Below are 16,845 nucleotides of genomic sequence, written 5' to 3' on the forward strand. Positions count from 1 at the left end.
AACAAATTTTGCCTTTGCCCGTGATGCTGGCTTGCCGTTAAAAAAAACAGCATTAAAGGTGAAATAAACCAAGGAACGTTGCGTGCTACAGATCTAAAATAAATTTCTCCAGCGTCAGAAATTATTGGAGAATCTCAGCAGGTATGGCAGCCTCTGTCAGGAGCAATGCAGATAACGGTTGGAGTCCAGTGACCCTGCTTCACAACTGAAAGCAAACATCAGGGAAGGTTAGGTTGGAGGGTTAGGTGGGGGCCAGGTTTAAATAGAATGGACAGAGAGATTTCAAGAAAAAGAGAGGAAAATAAATGAAAAGTGAGCAAAGGCATTGCTGATGATGAACTGAAAGGAAAACAAAATGGCAAGTTATTCTCACATTTTCCCATTTCCCATATTCCTGAATATCACGTCCATTTAGATATGGCCCTGTTTAAAGTGAGTTAGGTACCCTCTATCTCTCTTCTCTGAGTTTCATTATCAAATCCATTGGCAATACTGGTGCTGCCCTTATAGTTGCTGACGTACAGACACAGATAATGTTACACTGTAAAATGCTTCTTTGAGGAGAGAAACGTTTACTGTGCGACTGTGCAGAGATGCAACGGTTTTCTCAACCAGGAAGAGTAAGTCAGGAGTGGAAATAGTTTTCAAAACTGAATGCGTGCACCATGCGTGTGGGGAATTGACTTGTTCCTTACTTTGGAAAATCAGTGGAGTTTCTGTGGATGCTTATCTCGGGTTTGTATTGTCAGCTGCTGGGTCTGGTTATCACACGCTGCACACTGCATTTACAGAGTGTCTGGGTCCATGGTGAACAAATGGAGATGAGGCTCAACAGAAGGGAAGCTCTATAAATAGGAAGGAGCAGAACAGTGCACTATTCACACTGTGATTTCCCGGGACATTTGTCTAAGCTGGGCCAAGTGTAAGGTATAAAACCAGTTTGTTTAAAATTTGAGGTGGTCACTGAACTTTGTCCCCTTGTTCAGTATACTATGTAGCTTCACACCAATGACAGGACTATGCTGATGCTGACCATGAATTAAACTGGATTAATTCGGGAACTTTCCAGGCAGGAGCGAATAACATATCCATCATCACCGAAGTGCAGTCCTCCGATGTATTGACTGGCTGACAGAAGCCACCTGTCCGCTGAGAGCAATATATTGAGTGCATCTCCCTGAGGAAGGTACAAAAACCGCCTTCCAGAGATACAAGGGAACATAGTGACTGGTGAAAATGAGTGACAGCAGGAAATTAGAACTAATAAAAAAGTATTTCTTTGAAAATCTTTTTGAATTGAAGGTTGGTATGTTGCTGCATCTGATGAGCTACATCCAAGAGTATTGAGGAGGTGGCAGTAGAGCGAGTGAAGGAATTCCTGATTATTCTTCAAAGCTGGTTAGATTCTGGAAAGGATCCTGCAGACTGGAAAGCAGCTAGTGTACACCTAGATATTTAAAACAGGACGGAGAGGGCAAACAGATAACTAACTAGTGGTTAGCTTGATATCAGCTGTGAGAAAAACATTGTATCCTTTTGTGAGGAATGTGACAATTAGACACTTGGAAACTAATGACATGATTCGGTAGATTCAGCCTAGATTTAGGAAGGGGAAATGATCTTTGATAAAGCTGCTTGGTTTTGTGGGAGTTGTCTGTTGTGACATTGAGAACCAATGGGAGTGGAGTATTTGCACTTTAAGCAGATATTTGGCATGGTTGAATACAGGTGAGATGACAATGTTAGAGTACATGGGTAGGTAGGGGTGGAATACACCGAATGTATTAAAAGTTGGATAATCGAGGGAATGAAGAGAGTTTTTTTTAATCTGGAGTGAACACTTTGGGGTAACAGCAGGATCAGCGTTTGGGCAATAGCTCTTCGCAAAACATAAAATCTTTCAGCCAGGAACAACAAATATCATCATTCACATTTATATTGATTAAATAGTGAGAAGTTGGGAAGTGCTGTTGTTGAAACTGACCTGGATGTACTTGGTCATAAATCACTGACAGAAGTTTTATGCAGCAGCAATTAAATGAAATATAGCTCTTCATGCAAAATGATTAAAGTACTAGAGCAAATGTATCTTTCCCAATGATAGTGTTTTGTTTGGAGACTATTTGGGATATTGTGTACAGGCAGAATCTGATTAATAAATAATGATCTTGTCAGCGATACAGTCCAAAGAGATTTCACCTAAACCCTGGCATGATGTTACTATGAGGAGAATGTGAAGAAACTCGTGTTTAATATGTAACAATATGAGGGAATAAGAATGTGAAACTTGATGGTTATAGTTGGACACTCATTAGGTCCCAAGCAATTAAATAGGGTGGAAATGCCATCCTTCTCATTGGATACTTGTTTCCCGGTAGTGTCCATGCCTCTGCAGAGCCCCATGTCTATTGACAGAGAAGTACAGACTCTGAATTAACTTTAATGTACAGTTGCTGTGTGACCCTGCACTGAATGTTACATTGTCAGCAACCACAATACCTTCATTCTGAAACAGTTAGACATTCCCCACCAGCTTCTGACCTACATAGAGACCATGGGTCTAACTTCCTGGAATGGACAACACTTTGGTGAATGGGTAAAAATGTTGTCTTCATTCCCACTACCAGAAAACCATGTCAAAGTAACACATACGTACTATGAGTAATGAAACAATATGGAACAAGTTAGAGCAGTCTATGCCCCATTTGTTTGTGATATTGGAGCATCTCTGACACCTTCCTCTTCCTGTGTCAGTGACCTAGGAAGCTGAATGACCAATTCTTGTAGCTTTGTAAATGGCTCCAGATGTGAAATGGTCTCTTTCTGAACCGTGTAAATGATGCGTGGGAGTGAGCCGTCTCCTTGTTTTCCTATGACATAGGCAGGAGGGACTGATTGGGCTATCCCTCTTCTTGCCCTGTAGTTTTGATGGGCTGAATGACTTCCCCATATTCTTGTTAACCCACATTGAGCTACTGAATAAGCTTTTCCTTTTTCTGGGGAAATGCGCAGTGTCTGGCAGTGCTGTAACATGAATATTACCAAAACCTTAACAGCACATGTTTCAATGTACTCTAGGTCTTGTCGCACATGGGCACAGATGGCTTCAGAAGCTGAGGGCTGAATCTTTTTCTGAACATTGCGTAGTCTTCAGTGAATATCCCCACTTCGGATCAGTGTGACCTCAATGGGCTGAATGGCCTGCTTCCACACTGTAGGGATTCCCCGCTGGCCAACTGCAGATTCCTGGGCTGAGGGAGAGGCCTTGAGAATCTCCTGCAGAGATACCCCACGGCTGAGATGATTGATGTCCTCTGATAATAAATGTCTTCCCTTGTGCTGTGAATAACTCCGAGCAGTGGAGTGGACCTAATCGATTCTCACCAATGCGATTTTGCTCAGGCTCTTTGATGCCATCCTCAGTCTAATACTGCCTTGACTTCGGGCCAGTCTCTATTACTTGAGCGTCTGTGTTCCCTCTTTTGACCATTTCAGTAGGTCATGGTGGAGAAACAGAGAATGTTTTCTTCAGAGGGAAATGAATATCAGGAATTCTCTTACACAGAGAGTTAAGGGAGCTAGATCACTGAAAGGGACCAGTGGTGTTCTGCAGGGATCAGTTGTGGGACCGCTGCTCTTTGTGATTTTTATAAATGACTTGGATGAGGAAGTGGAAGATTGGGTTAGTAAGTTTACGGATTACATGGAAGTTTGTGGACTGGTACATAGTGTGGAGGTCTGATGTCGGTTGCAATGGGGGCATTCACAGGATGCAGAACTGAGTTTATTAGTGGCAGATGGAGTTTAACCTGGCAAAGTGTGAAATGATTCTGTTTGCAAGGTCTAATGTGAGTGCAGAATACAGGGTTAACGTCAGGATTGTTGGCAGTGTGGAGAAAAAGCGAGATCTTGGGGTCCATGTCCATAGATCCATTATGTTTGATACCCAAATTGTGATAGGGTTGCTAAGAAGGCGTATAGTTTGTTCGCTTTGATTAGCAGGAAGATTGAGTTTAAGAGCCGAGAGGAGATGCTGCAGGTCTGTAGCGCCCTGGGTAGACCACACTTGGAAAATTTTGTTTAGTTCTGGTCACCTCATTCTAGGAAGGATGAGAAAGCTTTAGAGAGGGTGCAGGGGGAAGTTTCCAGGATGCTGACTGTACTGGAGAGCAGGTCTTATGAAGAAAGGTTGAGGGAGCTAGGGCTTTTCTCAATGGAGTGAAGCAGGATGAAAGGTGACTGGATAGAGATGTACAATATGATAGGCATAGATAGAGTGAATAGCCAGAGACGTTTTCCACAGGCAGAAATATATATAACGAGGGTACATAATTTTAACGTGATGGAGGAAGGTTCAGGGGAGATGTCAGAGTCCGGTTCCTTACGCAGAGAGTGTTGGGTGCATGGAATGCACTGCCAGCAATGCTGGTCGAGTCAGATACCTGTGGGACATTTAAGTGATGCTTGGATAGGCACATGAAGAATAATGCACTTATGTATGTCGACGAGTCTGATCTTAGAGTAAGATAAAAAAGCAGCACAACATGGTGGACCGAAGGGCCTGTACTGTGCTATACTGTTCTATGTTCTCTGTTCTACGAAAGTATTTAAAGAGGCTTTAGATGGATTTTGACCTGTCAGAGAGTTGAGTGCTAATAAGAATTAGGCATGAAAGAGGACTTGAGACCGAGAGAAGATCAGTCATTATCTTACTGAAGGGCAAGTTAATCTTGAAGGGTGGGGGTAGGGAGCTAATTATGCCTCCGATATTCACATCCAAATCATGTATATATAATATATATATATATATATATATATATATTGCTTCTGTTTCTATGTTCTCACATTCTATTATTGGAAAGTTAGTGGGTGTTATTTCCCCGGAAGTTCTGATATTGAATATTATAGTCAGTGAGTCCAGAGGATTTTCTGAGCCATCTCTGGGTGAGGTACCTGAGCTGTGTTAACAGTGAAATTGGTCGATAACGTGACCAACAAATGGAACATATTTTGCAGAATGGGGAAGCTCTGGAAAGAGAGATGAGGGGCCTCTTTCATACCCAGCCTGGGTTTTCCAATTACATTTTCCGAGTCAATCAAACCGTGTGGGAAAATATTGAAGGACAGAATGGTCTCCTCTGTTTCTGTGCACGAGATGATAGCAGTAAGTGGCCTCCAACTGCTCCTGTCTAGCAGGTTTAAGAGGTTGAATGGAACACAGAAACATGGGACAGAGGAGCAGGAATGGGTCATTGGACACTGTGAGCCTTATCCACCAGGCACTAAGATTGTGGCTGATCAGTTTGGGGTCTCAGCCCCACAGTCCTGTCCTTATCCCATTATCCATGATTCACTTCACTGTCAAAAATTTAACTCCTTAACATCTTTGAATAAATGTAAACAAAGAAGCACCACAAAGATTTGGGGAAGAGAATCTCCACTCTAAAGGCCTTTTGGAACTTTTCCTCATTCCTCTGATCGAATCAAAGGTTGAAACAGCACGGAAACAGAGAATTTTGTCCAAATTATGTGCGCCGACCAGACATCCTAATCTGATCTCGTCTCATTTTACAGCATTTTGCCAATATACCTCTGAAAAATTCTTATTTATGTACCTATCCAGATATATTTTAAATGCGTGATTATATCCGCTTTCATGGTTGCTGTTATATTCTAATGTAATCTTCCTCACTGTCCACTGCACCAGATTTTGCTGTTATCTCTAAACGTACTAATCATGCCTCCGATATTCACATCCAAGTCATGTATATATATAATATATATATGATCAAAAGCAGCGATGTCAACACTGATTCTTTCAGCGCACCACTGGCCACAGGTCTCAAGTCTGGAAAATAATCTGTTACCTTCAACACAATTTTGGCATCCAATTGGTTAACTTTTCCTGGATTCCATGGGAGCTAACTGCTTTAAATGTTCATTTATATGTTGTAACTCAATTAGTTTAGCTGAACTAAACATATTTCCATTATCACCTATTTACTTCTGTTTTGTCTCAACTATCTGATGGAATAATGTCTCTGACAATGCCACTTCTGCTTCCTTATTTTTACATTTTTGATCTCTCCTGTTTCAGCTGGTGACATTGTGACCTTGTTGCCCCATAATCAGGAAAGATTCCAGGATGTGGCTCCTGCATTGCTTCAGTTGCCTCTGTCTCCACTGGCTTTTCAACCAGAGCAGGTAGCATTTCTATCGGTGAATCAGTGATATACTTTGCAAAGACAAGTTGTATTCCTGGAGCTGACAATTTGTACAATACTCCTACCACAACATATCCACACTTTACTGGACATTCCATTCCCGCTTTTCATAATTGTGCGATTTTGTCTCAAATGAATTCAGTTCAGCAGTACCTTTTCTGGAAATAGTCGTTCAGAATATACCTTCTCATCTTTCAGCATCACAGACTGAGCATCCTGTGTCCCTTAATATGGCTTCCTCTTTATCTGCTACTCCTGACCTTTGTGAATATACTTTCCCTTTGCAGGGATTTTTTATACACAGATCCGGCACTTCCTCCGTAACCAACCTCCGATCAGCTTGTATACTCTGATGCAGCTTTCTAGCCTCCACTGTGCTTTCTGTCACCGCTCCAATAAAAATCCCAGGTTTATCCTGTTTTCTGACATCTGTTTTTCTTTTCCATAGCCCGCAAACACAGTGATTTCCTGTGACCTAATTTATTGCAACGAAAACACCGGAGCTTTTTAGCTTCTTTGTCCCCTTCAAGGGTTTCCTTTTTACCCTTTGGTAAGTTATCCTTCTGATCTTCAATGTGATCTACATATCCTTTCCACGTGAGGATATCTCTTTGCCCCAATTCCTATCCCTCGTGGACTGAAATTGATTCTGGAAGCCAAAATGTGTTTTATGGAAAAATTCATAATCAGCTGCCTCTTCAGCTGCTAATCTTTCTGTTTTAACTCTCTGCTCTTACACAAGAATTTGCACTACTTCAGGCAGTGAATCTTTCAATTCCTCCAAAATAACTATCTCTCTAAGTGCATCATAGATTTGCTCGATTTTTAAAGTTCTTACCCATTTATCAAAATTACTTTCTTTGACCCTTTCAAACTCAATATAGTTTTAACCAGGGTCACTCCTAAGATTCCTGAAATGTTGCCTATAGGGTTCTGGCACAAGTTCATATGCATTTTCTTTACATCCTCATACTCCCCAGATCCCTCCTCTGATATTGTTGCGGATACCTCACTAGATCTACCTACAAGTTGCGTTTGGATCAACAAAACCCACATGGCCACTGGCCACTGCAATTGTTTAGCCACTATTCCAAATAAAATTAAAGATTTCCATACCTTACTCATCAAATTTAGGGAAGGCATGAATGTACTTAAAAAGTATCTCACCAGGCATTTGACTACCATGGGTTTGCTCATCCTCACACTGTTGCAAACTAAGCTTATCTTCAGCTTTCATCACCATCGTATTCAGCTGACTTTCCATTCTGTGTCCATCTCTGAAGCTCGAACGCTTTCTCTTTTTGTTTCTCTCCTGCTAAAGCCATTATTTCTTTCTCTTACCTGGATAAAACCAATTCATTTTCTTTGTTTCTCTTTTAATTTTAGTCGTAACGCAAACTGCTTCATTTCTGCTTCGAACTCAAGCTGCTTTATTTGTGATTGCAGTTTAGCTATTTCTACAGACCCCAATGGAGTTTCCAGAAATTTGGAATGCTGAGCTACTGCTGCAATCATCTCATCTTTCCTCACATTAGGAGGTAGCTTCAACTCCAGCTTGTCTACTAATTCCCGCAGCTTGGATTTATGTGTATTTTGTAAAACTCCCAAGTTCGATTCTCCCATCTCCAAAACACCTTTTGTTGACTGCAAGAGCTGCTGTTTTAAACAAATGCTTTATCACAAAAAGTAAATCTGATACAAAAAGCTTACAGGTGATGAGGTCGGAAGAGAAGTAGGGGGAGAGCGTCCAATTTTAACAGTAACCCTAACTCAGCTAACCCCCAAACTGAATTGATCTGCCCAGCTAGAGAGCTGGCCACGTCCGCTTGATGATACAAAGACTTGAAAATGTTCTGTCTGAGGCATTACCAGTTAGGTATAAACAAAAGGACCCCGAATGAACCTTTCAAAACTCAGACATATTGGAATCTTGGGTCATTTGGAACCTCACTGAAGAAGAAAATTCAAGGATTACATAACTTTGTAGAAGGACCGGCTTAGTGACAACATATGCCATATTTGGCTTTGGACTGAATACAAACAATGCAAGTCTTTATGCTTTGAAGCCGATAAAGTGTGTTAAGGTGTTTGTGAGTTTATTTTAAGAAAAGGTGCTGAAGCATATTGAGTGCTGAAAATACAAAATTGCCTCATTAGGTTATTAAAAGGAATTGCCAGTCAAATCCACATTTCCTGTGTAAGGGAGTGTCAATGTAGCCACTGTAAATATATTGGTTAGTGCATGTTCTAATCGAGGAGCGATCAGCACGTTAACAAAATCTGGATTGTGGTTTTTGAGAGGGGTGGTGGTGGAGGTTCAGGTGGTAACAGTATTTAAATTGAACAACGCCTGTTTGTTCAGTGACAATGATTGATGTCAGTCTCCATGTAAAAATAAACATGTCACTGGACGGTTTCCCTCTCCTATTAGAAAGGGGTTTCTTGCAATGCTTTTTGCCATTGTATCAGCAGATACATCACCTCTGCCACTAACAGTGCTCAACAGCAGCAGAGACAGGAAGAGGAGAGATATACATCTGACATTAGTCTGGAATGTACCATTAATGGATCAGAATCTGCTAACATTAGACTGGAATGCTGAAACAATGGACAGGAGTTTGTCCTCGGGTCTTTTCTATCTTTCCTGGTATCAGTCGACATTATCAGATCGGATATACGGTGTACTGATGATTATTCAGACAGGTTCCTATCCCATGCTCGCTATTGATGGTGTTCCGGGTAAGTACCTCCATCTCTATCCATTTACTAATCCCATAAACCATAGCGAATTTCCTTGCTATTTCTGTTACAATCGACAATGGTATTTGGCAAAGACGGCAAATGTTGTCTTCAGTTTCAAATGCAAATTCCATTCATTATCCACAAATTTCAGAACTGTCCACAGTCGCGCCCTCACAAACACCTGAGTGCAAGTTTGTTCACAATCCTGAAGAACACTTTTACCCGGAATTCATTTATGTCTCTGTATTCTGTTCATCATCAAACCTATCCATTATCAGCTCGATAATATTCCCAGTCACCATCTTGGCATCAATGCTGACGCTTTATAAGCCATTATTCATGCCTTTATGGTTACAGGTCTCCTCTAAGCATGATTTCAGTTGCAAATATATCGATCACTACCTTGTTCTGGTCTATAAAGTAAACTCATGATAGGGACGCTGTATCAGTGTAATACTGTTGCATGCAATGTAACTCAAGGCACATGTTATTACAGATAAAGGCACTGTTCACATCTAACAACAAATTATGTCAGAACGTAAATACAAATTTCAGGAATTGGAAAGATAATTAATTTTCAATAATTATAACCATAGCATCACCAGCATTTAGTCTATAAGTTTATCTATTTCACTGATGTAGTTTGGAAAAGAAATCTAGTATTATTACCTGATCTGGCTTAAGACTGACATCAGACCCACAGCAATGTGCTTGGCTCTGTTCTACCTTCGGGAATAAGCTCACAGTAAAGGGTCAACAAATACTGCCCCTGTCAGCGATGCAGACACCCCATGTAATAACAACAGTAAAGGTTAAATAAATCAAGGAATGATGCAAGAGACCAAAATCAAAAAGAACGAGGAAGTGCCAGAGACATTGAGCAGATTTGGCAGCATCAGATCGAGAGAAAAAAAGAATTGACATTTTGAGTCCAATGACCAGACATCAGAAGTGAACACCGCTGGGAAATAGTGTGATTGATATTGGTGACAGGGACGTCTGTTGTAAAGGCGAGAAGGACTGAGTAGAATAGGTAGAGAAAGGGAACGACAGAGGGAAAGAAGCAAACAAACGGATTTTTGATGATTAGCTGGGATGGAAAACAAACGCGATTAACCTTATTTATTTTTCTCCTGTTACGATATTACTGAAAACTGTGACCATGTAAGGTATATATCAGAGTTACTGTTTAAAGTGAGACATGTCACTTTGTCTCTCTTCCCTGAGTGTAAACATATTCCTTTATTCATTAATGGGATGCTGGGCCAATATTTAATTCCCTTTCACCATTGTCCTTGAGAAGGTGTTTGTGAGCTGCCTTGTTGACCAGTGCAGGCCGTGGGCAATAAGTAGTCAGTGCTTAGTTCTGACCGGTTTCATTTCTTTGAGACTTTATAGTGACTAATGTAACTGAATGGCTGGCTTGGCCATTTCAAACTGCAAATGAGAGTTAACCACATTAACGTGCGTCTGGTGTCACACGTAAGCCTGGTCAGGTGAAGATGTTGGATTTCCTTCCCTGAAGGGCATGGGGTTTAAGGTAGGACAATCGACAATGGTTTCATTGTTTTATTTGATACTTAATTCTTGAATTTTTATTGAATTAAAGTTCCAACATTTGCCGAGGTGGAATTCTAATCCGGTTTCAGTGTCATTACCTGGGTCCCTGAATTAATATTCCAGAGATCATACAGCTAGGCCATTGCCTCCTCAGCATCTCCAAACATCACCAATGTCAATAGTGATGATGCTGTTGGATTGGCTTTGCTTCATAAGGCAAAGACATGATTTGGCAAAACTTACCATCATTTTTAATTTTGTATTTATGAGAAGCCGAGATAATGGGAAATGCTCCTGTTGAAAATGAGCTGAATGACCTTGGTCATGAGTCACTGACAGTAAGTTCATTGCAAAATGATTAAACTGTAAGAGTGAAGCCATCTTCTTGCATTTGTAGTGTTATTGAGATAGTACGTGGGACACCGTGAGCAGATTTTCTCTTCATTATAATGAATGATTTACTTGCTACATAGAGACAGAATAAAGGAGTTTCACCAGACTAATCCCTGTAGTGATAGCACAATGAGAAGAGTGTGAAGGAAATTAGTGTTTAATCTGTAATGCTACAAAAAGAATAAAAACTGATTGCATTAAAACTTGAGCGTTATGCACTAACACTCATTATTTCCAGAACAAAACGTTGATAGCGTGAAATATAGTGTGTCTTCTGCAATACACGACTTCACATTTGGACAAATATATAGATAGGCAACATTGACAACGATATGGGCCAAGTGCAGGGAAATGGACTGAGCATGGATGGACATTTTGGTCAGCATGAACCAGTTTGGGCTAAAGGCCTGTCTCCGTGCTATAGGACTCTATGACTCCATGATAATGTACATAGCTCTCTGGACACTCCCCCCCACCCCCCCACCTCCCACCATGTTGGTTGAGAGAGAGCTCCCGGTTCTGAATGAACTATCATCATCTCAATGTGCAATTGGTATGTAAGCCTGCACTGAACGTTATGTTTTTCACAAATCTGTCAGCAATCGAATTCTGATAGAGTTCGCCATTCCCGCCAACTACTGACCCCCCGTACAGAACACTAGCCTATTTTTTTCTGCCACAACGCTAGTCCTTTTCTGGTGTAAAAGCTGTTCCTTGGCTCAAGGACACCCTGTCGTTCATGTTTATCAGAGGGACAATAAAACGGGGCCTGACTCCGATCAGTCTTCTTTGGTACAGAGATGAAAAGAATTTCGAGAGGCCTTTTGCTTATATGTAAACAGATGAGACTTCTGCCCTTCATTTTTAACCTGAAAGCATGTGCTCCATTTATACTGGTCTTTAGATGGAGTTTGCCTATTGTGACTGTTGTGTATATTTGGAACAGCATAACTAAGTCTATCTGCATAGGTTAAGTTCAGTAGGGTTTCTTTATTCTGTTCTTTGCATTTCATTGTGTAATTTTTTGTCTTTTTGAATACAGTTTTTGTCTGTTTCAAAATCGAGTAGACAACCTCGATAACTTAGTCCGGGTAATTTACATTGTGCACTTACCGAAACAAGTTGCAATGTTATGCTCTGGGCGGCCTACTTAAGAGTGCTTTGAGTGGTCTAGCCGAGTCCATATCAGACTGGGGGCTCTTTGCGGGAGTTTACACAGCGAGTGTGAGTTGCTCGTGTCTTTATTTCGGGTTTTGGGTCTGTTGGGTAGATAAAGCTTTGGACAGCAATGGCTGTTTCAGTCGCCAAACGTTTTCTGGATGTGGATCCAATGACTTTTGAAGGTTTGAAAAAAATGAATAAGACCAAGCTGCAGAAATTAGCAGTGAAGCTGGAATTGGACTTGCCTGTTTCTGTGAGGGAAGGAGAGATACTTACAGCAGTAGCTCGTCAATTACGTTTGCTGGAGAAACCATCAGAATCAACAGAGCTGGCAAGAATTCAATTGCAAATGAGGCAGCGTCAGTTAGCGGCGAGATTTAAGGGAAGGGCAGCAGAAATGAAACAGTTAGAGTTACGTTTAAAAGCAGAAGAGAGTAAAAAACAGCAGCAGAAGAGATGGAAAAAGAGAGAGCAGCAGAGGAGAAAGAAAGAGAAAGCTTTTGAACGACAAAAACTGACACTTTTAAAAGGAAAGTCAGCGTAAAGGAACTGGAGATAAAGGCTGAGGGTAGGGTTATTAAGGAAATGAGTGAGGATGAGCAAATGCCTGATAGTCAGAAGCCTATTCTTGATCAAGCATTGCCTAAGTTTGATAAGAAGGATACGGAAAGCTTTTTCAACTCATTTGAAAAGGTGGCTAGACAAATGCAATGGCCAGAGTCAATGTAGGTTTTGTTAATCCAAACGGAAATTTTAGGTCGGGCTAGTGAGGCATTCGTATCCCTATCAGAGGACGAATCTGGTTTCTGGAATCTAACGATGGATCCTCGTTAAAACTACATTGATTTTGAAATGATCAAATAGAGTAATTTTGATAGTTGAATAAGAGCTTGAAAAAAGCGAGCAATCCTATGTTGTACTTCGAGCGGTAAGTAATTTGGAGAAATTCAAAAATTCACTGCTTGAACCAGTGCGACCTCATGTGGATAAAAAGAGAATTAAAACAGCAAAGATATCAGCTAAAGTGGCTGATGATTATCAGTTGGTCCATAAACTCAGTTTGGTTTCCAGAATCTATTTCAGTCCATGGGGGATAGAAATTGGAGCAAAGGGATATCCTCACGTGGAAAGGAAAAGGTAGATCTCAGTGAAGACAATAAGGATAATTTACCACAGGTTTATAAACAAACCCTTGAGAGGGATAAAGAAGTGATGGCCTCCATTACATCATTAAGACATCATTTGTTAAGTAGTAACAGATAGGAATGCATTCACTCTCTTGCTTGCTAAATGCCCTCGGTGTTTTCATTGTAATCAAATGGGCCACTCAAAATCACAGTGTTGGTGCGCTAGGAAAACCAGATGTAGGAAAACCAGACAACCCTGGAAGATTTGTTGGTCCAGTAACAAGAAGCATAAGGGAAGTTAGACAACTGCCTCAGAGTGTACAAGATGATCAGAAGTTGATCAAGGAATATGTGCCAAATATGCTTAAAATTTACATACAAGGGTAAAGATTATTCACATAGGCCAGGAGTCATAGGTAAGACTGTTACAATATTAAAAGATACAGGATCTTCTCAGTCTGCAATACTGAGGGATGAGAAGATATACACGCCTGAGAGACAATTGCCAGAATATGTGCTGGTAACAAGAATTCATCGTGTGACAAAAATAACTCAGTTAAGTAAAGGGAGAACAGTGGATAATGTGTGATAGGAGTACTGGACCCCAAACTCTCAGCTCCAGGAATAAAATTTATACTTGCAAATGATATAGCTGATTCGCTGGTAGGCGTGCTGCCTACTCTAGTTGAAAATCCAGTGGAGATGCAGGCAATGGAAGACGTGGAAAATGTTTATCCAGGAACTTTCCCTGACTGTGTGATCACAGACCACAATGTTCAGGTTGAAGCAGGAGGGATCAAAAGGAAGCTGACGTAGAGTTATCCGAATCTTATTTTGATCAGATAAGTAGAAGGAGCAAGTTGGAGAGCATGCAATTACTTTTAGCTCTGCTAAGTTGATTGACTTGCAGCAGAAAGATAGATGAGGAATTAAAACAGTTATATCAAAAGGCATTTAGCAAGCAAGAAAGAAAGCATTCCTGTCTGTTATTACTTAACAAATCATGTCTTAATGAAGAAATGGAGACCACCACACTTTTAATCAGATCAGACTTGGCAGAAATTCATCAAATTGTTTTGCCAGTTGGGTACAGAAAGGAGGTGCCGCGATTGGGACTTGAGCTACCAGTTGGAGGTCATTTTGGGGTGTGGACAACACCAGCTAAAATATAAGGATTTGTTTGCAGGGCTGGACTATACAAAGATGTAGCTGAAGTTTGCCAGAGGTGTCAAACATATCACGTAGACAGTAATAAAACTTGCACCTTTAATATCTATTCCAGCATTTGATGACCCCCTCACAATAGTCTTGATTGATTGCATAGGTCCCCTACCACAAACAAAAGGTGGGAATAAGTACTTATTAACAATAATGGATGTGTAGACTAGATATCCAGAGGCAATCTCATTATGCTGCATCACATCTAAAAAGGCTGTAGAAAAAAGCTTAATATTTTTTCGAGATACGGACGACCAAAAATGATACAGTCAGATCAACGATCAAACTTCACATCCAAACTATTCAAGGAGGCGATGGATAATTTGGGAATAAAACAATTCAAATCTACTGCTCACTATCCAGAGTCACAGAGAGCATGAGAGAGATGGCATCAAAAACTGAAGACCATGTTCAGCGTTTATGGTCAGGATTATCCAGATGATTGCAATAAGGAAATTTCTTTTGAACATTTTGCGATCAGAGATGCACCGAATGAATGGACCAAATTCAGTCCATTTGAATTAATTTTAGACAAGAACTAGGAGGACCATTAAAATTGATGAAGGAGAAATTAATAAGTCAGAATTCAGAGACAACCCATTTGGACAATGTGTCAAATTTTAGAGAACGATTAAATAGAGCTGGAGAGTTGGCTAGACAGCATTTAAAAGTACCACAGCATACAATGAAACAGAAAGTGGATAAGAAATCAAATTTACAATTTTGCAATTGGGAATAAGGCATTGGTGTTCTTTCCAGTAACAGGTGAGCCTTTAAAAACAAGGTTTTGCGTACCTTATCAAATTGATAAGAAATTTAGTGCGATGAACAATTTGCTAATGACTCCAGACAGGAAGAAATCTCACAAAGTGTGTCATGTGAATGTGCTCAAAAGATAGTTTGATAGTGAAAGAAAGCAAGGGGAGAAGCTGTTCATGATTACAGCACAGAAAGAAGAACAAAGTTCAGAGGATTCTGAATGGGACATTCCTCAAATCAAATTGAACAATGAGAAAGTTTTCAAAAATTAGCATAAATTATTGAGTTACCTTCCACACAAAAATCGAAATGACCTAAAAGATTTATTATTATCACTTTGGGATATATACAGAAGTAAACTTGGAAGTACTAGCATAATTGTGCATGATGTTGATATAGGAGATGCTGTTCCGATTAAGCAACATCCTTATAGGCATAACCCTCCAAAGTTGGCACAGGTTCAGAAAGAGATAGAACGAATGCTCGAAGATGGCACAATCGAAGTGAGTTGTAGTGACTAGAACTCACCTATAGTCATGATGTCAAAGCCAGATGGTACCCGACAGTCATGTGGGGGCGATGATAAAGTCAAAACTGTAACAAATCTAGCTAAAAGTGAATTTGTGAAAGCCCAAGTCACGTTCCTAGGCCATGTTATTGGACATGGACCAATAGCCCCATGAGATACAAAAACGTAAGTAGTGGGAAAATTCCCACATAATCTACAAAAAGTAATATTACGGTTCCTGGGATTGACTGGATTTTACTGAATGTTTGTGCCAAACTTTAGCAGTGAGGCTGCTCCACTCACCAAATTATTAAAAAAGGGCAAGAACTCTCAGTGGATTGCAAACTGTCAAAAGGCATTTGCCAGCCTAAAAACTTTGTTAACCACTGCCCCCAGTATGAGCCCCACTGTATTACACGAAGCCATTCAAGGTGGCTATCGATGCCAGTGATGTGGGGGTCGGTGCAGTGCTCCTGCAGGAAGAAGACAAGGGAGTCAAAAGAACAATCGGATATTTTTCCAGGAAGTTGAACTTCATCAACAGAAGTATTCAACAGTGGATAAAGAGAATTTAAGCTTGGTGTTGGCATGACAGCATTTCAGTGCTATATCACCAGCGATGCACCCGAGACAATTGTATACGACGATCACAACCCATTGATATTTGTGGAAAAAAATTAAGGACAAAAAATTCCAGACTGTTTCGATGGACCTTGTTGTTGGAGCCATTCATTATGACAATTGTGCATGTGGCATGTTGTGAAAACGTGATTGCTGATGCGATACAGAAACTTGAATGAGATATGGAGGCGTTTGGTTGTGGGTGTAGGGCGGCCTGAATTTGCATGGGGTTGTGCATGTTTGCATGTTTACAGTTGCTATAGTGTATATGTGCGTTTTTTTTACTACCAACTGGGTTTGAATGGTTAAAAATGCAGCCATATTTTGGTATTGATGGTTTATTTTTTTAAGGGGGGAGGCGTCACAAAGCTAGTCCCTTTTTTGTCAAGAAGCTTATTCTTGGCTCAGGTGGATTCTGTCCTTCATTTTTTTCAGAGGGACAATAATACGGGGCCTGATTCTGGTCAGTCTGGTTTGGTAAAGATACTAAAAGGATTTTCAGTGGCCTTTTGTTTATCAGTAAACAGTTGAG

Source organism: Chiloscyllium punctatum, chromosome 21 (assembly GCF_047496795.1).
Source record: "Chiloscyllium punctatum isolate Juve2018m chromosome 21, sChiPun1.3, whole genome shotgun sequence".
Taxonomy (NCBI): domain Eukaryota; kingdom Metazoa; phylum Chordata; class Chondrichthyes; order Orectolobiformes; family Hemiscylliidae; genus Chiloscyllium; species Chiloscyllium punctatum.